Below are 8,506 nucleotides of genomic sequence, written 5' to 3' on the forward strand. Positions count from 1 at the left end.
ATTGTAGAGATGAGGTCTCGCCAAGTTGCCCAGGCGGGTCTCAAACCCACGGGCTCAGGCAATCTACTCACCTCAGCCTACCAAAGCGCAGGATTACAGGCTGAGCCACCGAGCCCAACTTCAGCTATCTTATTAACTGGTTTTGCCTTAGTCCTCACAAGGCAGTACATATGATGTGACTCTGGGTTATCTGAGGAGCATTTCTGGCTCACCTGGCATCTGAAAGGATGCTTGCAACAGAGCTCTTCAGGTTTGGGGGCTTGCACAGGACTATTTCCTCTCCCCTGTTCTTAGACAGACTTATATGCAGGCGAGCATTTTTTAAAAGCCACAATTAGCCAGGCTCGGTGGCTCAGCCTGTAATACCACGCCTTTGGGAGGCTGAGGTGAGTAGACTGCCTAAGCCCGCGGGTTCGAGACCCGCCTGGGCAGCGAGACCTCATCTCTACAATAAATCAAAAAATCAGCCAGGCGTGGTAGCGCATGCCTGTAATTCCGGCTACTCAGAAAGCTGAGGCGGAAGGATCGCCGGAGCCCAGCAGGCGAGGCTGGGGTGGCCGGGAGTGGCCACTGCACTCCGGTCTGGGCAACCGAGTGAGACTCCAACTCAAAAAAAAAAAAAAAGAAAAAGCCACAATTAACTTAATTAGTACAGAGTTAGAAATTTTTTTAAAAGCCACAGTGTTCTAATTGGGCAGCAGGCAACAGAGTAAGCAAGAATTGTCTGGCTGGCAATGTGAGGAAAGAAATAAGCATATACTAGAGAGGAAAAGGAGTCATGGCCATGGGGCAGGGACTAGGGAATATTTAAAATGGTTAGTACCATCACAAGGGCCCTCATATCTATTCTCCAGGATGAAGTAAGTGCCTGTAATCTATGCAACAAGAACTTATATCAGACAAAAATCTGATTATAAGCTCCCTGGGGGTTGAAAACTATAACTTACATCTATATCTAGATCCCCAGGGCATAGAACACAGGCACTTATATTTGTTGAATATACAAATTAATGAATATAGTAATAAAGTCAGATTGAGAAGGTTTCTCTATTTCTCTATTTTTTCTATTCTATACTAGTACAACAAGTAGGGTACCTATCGTCATCCATCATGCCAACCCTAACTAACTCCTCACACACACACACACACACACACACACACACACACACACAGAGAGAGAGAGAGAGAGAGAGAGAGAGAGAGAGAGAGAAACCCACATATGCACAGGTATAGCGCATCTGCAGGCCATCTCCCCAAAGATTCCTGATAACCCACAACTGCTTCTGAAAAAGAGCAACAGTAAATCCCAAATAAAACCATTAAACAACTCCTCACTGCCTTAAGAATATCTTAATATCTTAACTGGTATGCATTTGTCCTTCTTGATAAATATACCTATTCAAGAACACCGAGTCTCTGACAAACATGAACCCACTGCACTTTAAGTATGTCCTGCATTCCTGCTTCAGTACCTTGGTTGCCACAGTTCCCATGAGACTTACCACACCAAAATCTAGGTTTACCTAAGGGCTATCCATGTTTCATCGAACGACTTAAGTCCAATCGATTTTATGAAGTCTGTCATAATTGTCCCAGACCACAGTATTCATTTCCTTTCCTGACTTAAGGTAGTAATGTCCATACCACTCACCCTACATTCAATGATTCCTAGTCATTAATATTATATAGAGGACATATATCCACATACAGATTTATACAAGTGTTGTTTTTATAAAGAGAACATATATCCACACACACATAAATATGGTATGGGTGCTCCAACCAGCAAACCTTATGATACACTTATGTTACTCTATTGTCAGTGGCTCAAAAGCTGGCCCATCTAGTAAGTGCTACCTGTTCATGTAAAAACTGAACATTTTTTTCATTTTAAAGTGCAACTCCCAACTATTATTTATTATTATCCATAAAAAAGAATTCTCAATTTACCAGCTTTCTCATAAATTTTATACAATAAATGCTTTAACAATAATAACCAGAAACATTCATAAACTCCTATGTTTCTTTTTGAATCAAAGGCAAGATTAATGAGATTTGGGAGTGACTGAGTTTTATTTTATATTAATTTTCAGAAAACTCGTAACCTATAAATACTCTAAGACAGTGTAATTCTTTAAGTTGCATATGTGACAACCAGTTATAGCAACTTTTTTTTTAGATACAAGATCTTCCTCTGTCAGCCAGGTTACAGTACAGTAGCATGATCATATCTCACTATAACTGAACTTGTGGGCTCAAGGGATCCTCCTGCTTTAGATTCCCAAGCAATTAAGACTACAGATGCAGAGCACCACATCTGCCTAGTTTTTTTGTTCTTGCTTTAATTTTTTTGTAGAGATAGGGTCTCACTATGTTGCCTAGGTTGGTCTCAAACTCCCGGCCTCAAGCAGTTCTCCCATCTTGGCCTCACCATGCCCAGACTCATAAAGCTATGCTACTTTTCTTGAATCCCTCTCTCCACTCTCAGAACTGACTATTCTATTTCTTCGTTTGGGTTCCACTTTACTCCAGATATATCTGACTTAATCCTGGAAAGAATCTTAGATTTATTTATAGCATAGCACCTATTATATGTAATTATGTTTCCTTATTTGCATGATTTGCTCCTTTAGATCTGTGTTTCCAATACAATAGCCCTAGCCATTCATACCTATTTCAAATCAAATTAAAATGAGTTAAAACTAAACAAAATTTAAAATTTAGTTCCTCAGTCTCACTAGGCATATTTGTAACACTCAAGAGCTCCACGTGTCTGGTGACGACTGTACTGGACAACACTGATACAGAATATTTCCATCACTGCAGATGGGGCTTGTGCGGCTACAGCTTCAGGTTCCTTCCCGTCCCTGAGCACCCCGGAGACCGCCGGCCGGCTCCGCCAGTGGTCCATGCTGGGCAGAATCAAGGCGCAGGTGTTCGGGTTTGACCAGACCTTCCAGGCCTATCGGAAGGACGAGTTCGTCATGGCTTTTTTTCAAAGACCCAAATGTCATTCCCAATCTGAAGTTACTTTCAGATTCTTCTGGAGAGTGGACTACATTAGGAAGTGAAGTGAGAAAAATTGAAGCTATAAACGTTCCTTGTACACAGCTTTCAATGTCATTTTTCAATAGGCTATATGATGAAGATATTGTACGAGACAATGGACACATTGTTAAGTGTTTAGATGCCTTTTGTGATCCATTTCTAATTTCTGATGAGTTATGAAAAGTTTTGCTAGTGGAAGACTTGGAAAAATATGAAGTGTTCAGCCCAACAGACAGAGAGGAGTTCCTGTTCTGCGTGTTCAAACACCTGTGCCTCGGCAGAGCCCTCTGTCAATATGAAGTCGTGCTTAGCCCGTATCTGGAAACAGCAATGCTGATCTATAAGGACCTTGTGAGCGTTCGAAAGAATTCTCAAACCAAGAAAATACAAATCACCTCTTCTGTCTTTAAAGTTACAGCCTATGATTCCACTGGCATGTGCTACCCCCTTCCATGAAGAGTCACGAGCAGACGTTTTCTTACTTGATCGTGGACCCTATCAAGCGTCATGTTCACGTTTTATACCACTGTTACGGAGTGGGGGAAATGACTTGATGCTCTGTCATGTGATCTGTTGTCTACTATTTTTTTGTTTATCATTTCTTCATTTTACTACTAACATAAATACATATTTACTTTGTGAATTAATGCAAGAAAAATGTAAAGATCCTAATTCAAACAGAAGAAATTCAAACAGAAAAAAGTGAACCCCAAGATCTTTTCTTTTGTTTGTCTGGAATACTGACCAGGAATAAGATGCCATGCCTAGGGAAACCTATACCAGAAAAGTTGGGTTTGTTTTTTTTTTTTTTTCAGAAAGTCACAAAGAACTAAAAATTTGGCTCATATTTGTTGCCTTACGATTCCAGTAAGTTCTCAATTTTCCATGTATTTCATTTTAGAAGCTAATTAATTTTGGATGGAAGTTGTAGCAGAAAACCAAACAACTCTACCAGTGAGCCTTAATATGAATTTTGAGTTTCTTTAACTTGTTTCGTCTAATAACGTTTCTTTGTCGCACACGGGTTTACATCTCTAGAGCTTAGATGAGCATAATGTTTCTTTTGCTGTATTCGTTCCACTTAAAATCCTCAATAAAAAATACTGTTCTGAAAGTAAAAAGAAAAGTTCTGCTGGACAGGGCTATGTCTAGACTGGGTGCTCCCAAAGGCATACACTGTATAACCAGCAGGCTAGCAGGATCTATACCTCATTTCTGTATTCCAGCACCAACCTTAAGTAAACACTTAGAAAATGTTTCTTAGGGATGACATGGGGTCACAGAGATTTTTCTACCTTATTATCATATAACACTCAGGACCTCTATTCTACAAATTCAATATCCCTTATCAATGTAATAACCCACTATCACCCCATTTGTGGAAAGAAGAAGGAATCATAATAGTTAAAGGTAATCAGAAAGGCTTTGTTCGGTCCCCCTCCCCAAACCAAAGCTCCACTATTTATAGATCTGCTTCAGGCTTGGCATGTAATTAAACTGTAGGTGATTCTTGGAGAAAAAAAATTCAAATATTGGAACAATCTCAACTCAGCAGACATAAAAAAACAAGGAGATACTGATCAAAATTTATTATACTTTTTGGGGCTCCCTAAGTGAAAATATCCTCAGTATGCTTTTTATTTAAAAATAATAATAATAAGCTGGGCTCGGTGGCTCAGCTTGTAATCCCACGCTTTGAGAGGACAAGGTGAGTGAATTGCCTGAGCCCACAGGTTTGAGACCCGCCTGGGCAACTTGGCGAGACCTTTTTTTTTTTTGAGTTAAGAGTCTCACTCTGTCACCCAGACTGGAGTGCAGTGGCCGCTCCCGGCGATCCTTCCGCCTCAGCCTTCCAAGTAGCTGGAACTACAGGCGTGCACTACCATGTCCAGCTAATTTTTTGATTTATTGTAGAGATGAGGTCTCGCCAAGTTGCCCAGGCGGGTCTCGAACCCGCAGGCTCAGGCAATCCACTCACCTCAGTCTCCCAAAGCGCGGGATTACAGGCTGAGTCACTGAGCCAGGCTCCAAACTAAGTTTTCAAGGGTAATTAAGAGGTTGAGAGAAGAAAGGGTGGGAGGGCATTTCAAATAGAGATAATAGTGTGAATGAGGGTACAGCAATGAGATCTGGACAGTTAGTGCCAAGTAGTTCAATTTGGCTAGAACAGCATATGAAAAAAAGTAGGATTTGAGGTTAATGAGGCAGGCAGAGGTCAAATAATGAAAGAGCCTTGCAAGCTAAATTAAAGGGTCTGAATTTTATTCTCAAAGTTATAGGAAGCTTCTGAAGGCTTTCAAGCAGAAAAGAGGAGTGCAATCTATAACAAGGCTCAGAGAGAAACAGTAGGGAGGACAGACTTGAGGAAGGTGAGACTGGAGATAAGGAACCCAGTCAGAAAGTTGCTGCAAAAGTGATGAGACAGGGACTAACTAATGCAAACAGTTTTAAATACAGCCTACTTAAAATGAGTCTCTCTTCACTAATCTATGACTCCCAAACCCATAACAATTAAATAGCACAACTACAAAAGCAACTGTTAAAAGTCAACTCCATAAACTCTAAAAATTTCACTACACTCCTTTATTCAATAGCCATTCTAGACTTCGAACTAAAACTTCATGTTTCCCTTTTCCACTGCACACAAATTTTGAAAAAACATTTCAGCACGATGAACATCTGTGCAGTGTGCAACAAGTGTAAACAATTTAAAAGGAGTTTAATGAAACAGTTCCTACTCCTTATTGGGGAGAAAGATTAGAAAATTCTAACACAGCAACATCAAGTTGCAAATTGACATTTCTAAATTAGTTTAGTTTTGGGGGTTTTTTTTAATATGAACATGACCATTTTAAATCCCATCTGGTTGCATGGTACTGCTGCCCAGAATAAATTTCCAGTTATTAGGCAATTGGCTAAAGCATTAACAATTGCCATGTGCCATCAGCAGCAGCAGCCACAAGTACAGTACTTAGGAAGAACTTAAATACCCTTGGTGTTGTGTGAAGATTTCTTATTCTGGAGAGAAAGAAATTATATGGAGAAACGGAAGGAACAATCTCACATTTTTAAGAAAGTGTCTTTCAGTTTTACCTCTCTCCTCATAAAAGGCAATGGATTTTCATATCTTTGATCCCTTAGTTCTCAGACTAGAAAGTTTTATCCGACCTCCTGCCTTGTATCAACAAAATCCTAAGAACTAAGGTTTGGGATTTGGACTAAAACTGGGTTCAATTCCAACTTTACCTCATATAAACTGTGTGAACATGGACACATTTCTTAATCTTCCAGAGACTCTATTTCCTCATGTATAAAATGTTAATACCTTGCCTGAGCCCACGGGTTCGTTACCTGCCTGGGCAACTTGGCTAGACCTCATCTCTACAATAAATCAAAAATGAGCCGGGCATGGTAGCATGCGCCTGTAGTTCCAGCTACTTGGAAGGTTGAGGCGGAAGGATCGCCGGAGCCCAGCAGGTCGAGGCTGCAGTGGCCGGGAGCGGCCACTGCACTCCAGTCTGGGCGACAGAGTGAGACTCCAACTCAAAAAAAAAAACATGTTAATACCAGCCGGGGTTGGTGGCTCAGCCTGTAATCCCGCGCCTTGGGAGGCTGAGGTGAGTGGATTGCCTGAGCCCGCGGGTTCACAACACACCTGACAACTTGGTGAAACCTCATCTCTACAATAAATCAAAAAATTAGCTGGGCATGGCAGCGCACACCTGTAGTTCTAGCTACTTGGAAGGTTGAGGCGGAAGGATCGCTGGAGTCCAGAAGGTTGAGGCTGCAGTGGCCGGGAGTGGCCACTGCACTCCAGTCTGGGCGACAGAGTGAGACTCCAACTCAAAAAAAAAAAAAAATGTTAATACCTTACAGAGTTGTGGTGAGAATTAAAGAAAATGTACATAAAATGTCTATATAATGTCTGGCTCATATGAGCACTCAATAAATAGTAGCTATTTATAGTACTCTCCTTTGTACTCCACTGTAATTTGTACTTTACAGTAATTATGCACCTTTTAAAAAGTTTGTTTTAAGAATTAAATGAATTACTTCAGGTAAAGGGCTTAAAACAGTGCTTGGCACACCACAAGTAATCACTAAGTGTTAGTTGCAGTTGTTGTTGCTACTATTACATATCAATATCATAGAATGTTTCATCTGAACTACAAATCTCTTTATTTGCTGACTTTCTTCACATCCAGTACTTAGCATAAAACCCTGCACAAAGTAGGTACTCAATAAATATCTGTTGACCAGCTAAAAAGATGAGTGGTTGAATGAATGAACTGAATTTAACACACAATTTTCACCTAGTAGTCATTTAATAAAAATGTTTTTTTTGTGAGTTAATTAATCCTACTAAGCCTATATGATAATAAGTAGGGGAATTATTATTGTGAGCTTGTTTTATAGATAATAAATAGAGTCCCAAAGAGATTAAAGGTTAAGATCACTCAGGTAAGGGTACCTGCATAATGAACATTTGTATACCTAACCCTGAATTGTACCCCACATTTTTGAAACAAAAAATAAAATTGAACAAAGATCACTCAGGTAGTATGAGACCTAGAATTCCCTTTGGTCTCTCAGAAATTAGTTCCAATTTTTTTGTTTAACAAGATCTTGCACTCTTTCTATACTTTAAGTATTACTTATGGGATCAGGCAAGTTTTTCCAATCTCTGTGGTTTCAAGGAGGGCTTTCAGAATCCTAAGCTAATACCAATGAAGGATGGAAGAGTGAAGAAGGAAATGACCAAATAAGGATAAACTCAGTATCTCTTCTTTGAGAGAGAAAGAATAAAGACCTGATTTCATCTGTCCTGAGTACAGAATAAGCAATTAAATCTGAAACTAACAAGAGGATAAAGCCCTCACTATGAACAAATGAGGACAGAGGACACTGAGAGGGCCAAATTTAAAAGGCAGTATGAGAAGTTACAGGCACTCATCTACTCTTATAAAAAAAGTATGACCAGACACAATCTTCCTAGGGAGTATTCATTCTTTCATTAAACAAATACTTAGTCCTTGCAATGAACTAGGAGAATAACTCAACAGTGTGTAACAAGATCTTTAAAAAAATTTATATTTTACTCTAATTACCCTACCCCTATTTATTCTATGAAAACTATCAAAAACTACAGCTGAAATTTATGACCAAAGATGCTTCTCACAATGTTACTTATAAAATCCAAAAGAATGAAAAATGCCCAGAATGTCTAACAATAAAGTTATAATTAAATGTCATGCAATGCAATAGCATTTGGCTATTAAAAATGACGCTTAAGCTGGGCTCGGTGGCTCAGCCTGTAAAATCCCGCGCCTTTGGGAGGCTGAGGTGAGTGGATTGCCTGAGCCTGCAGGTTCGAGACCCGCCTGGGCAGTGAGACCTCATCTCTACAATAAATCAAAAAAATCAGCCAGGCGTGTAGCGCATGCCTGTAATTCCGGCT

General features: G+C 39.9%; 1 pseudogene; it reads left to right on the forward strand.

Annotated features, from left to right (window-relative positions):
- LOC103277166 overlaps nt 1-3,602 on the forward strand; it is a 21,967-nt pseudogene extending 18,365 nt beyond the window's left edge.
- The last annotated feature ends 4,904 nt before the right edge of the window (nt 3,603-8,506 follow it).

Source organism: Carlito syrichta, unplaced genomic scaffold (genome assembly GCF_000164805.1).
Source record: "Carlito syrichta isolate Samal-C Ts95f unplaced genomic scaffold, Tarsius_syrichta-2.0.1 Scaffold117767, whole genome shotgun sequence".
Classification (NCBI taxonomy): Eukaryota; Metazoa; Chordata; class Mammalia; order Primates; family Tarsiidae; genus Carlito; species Carlito syrichta.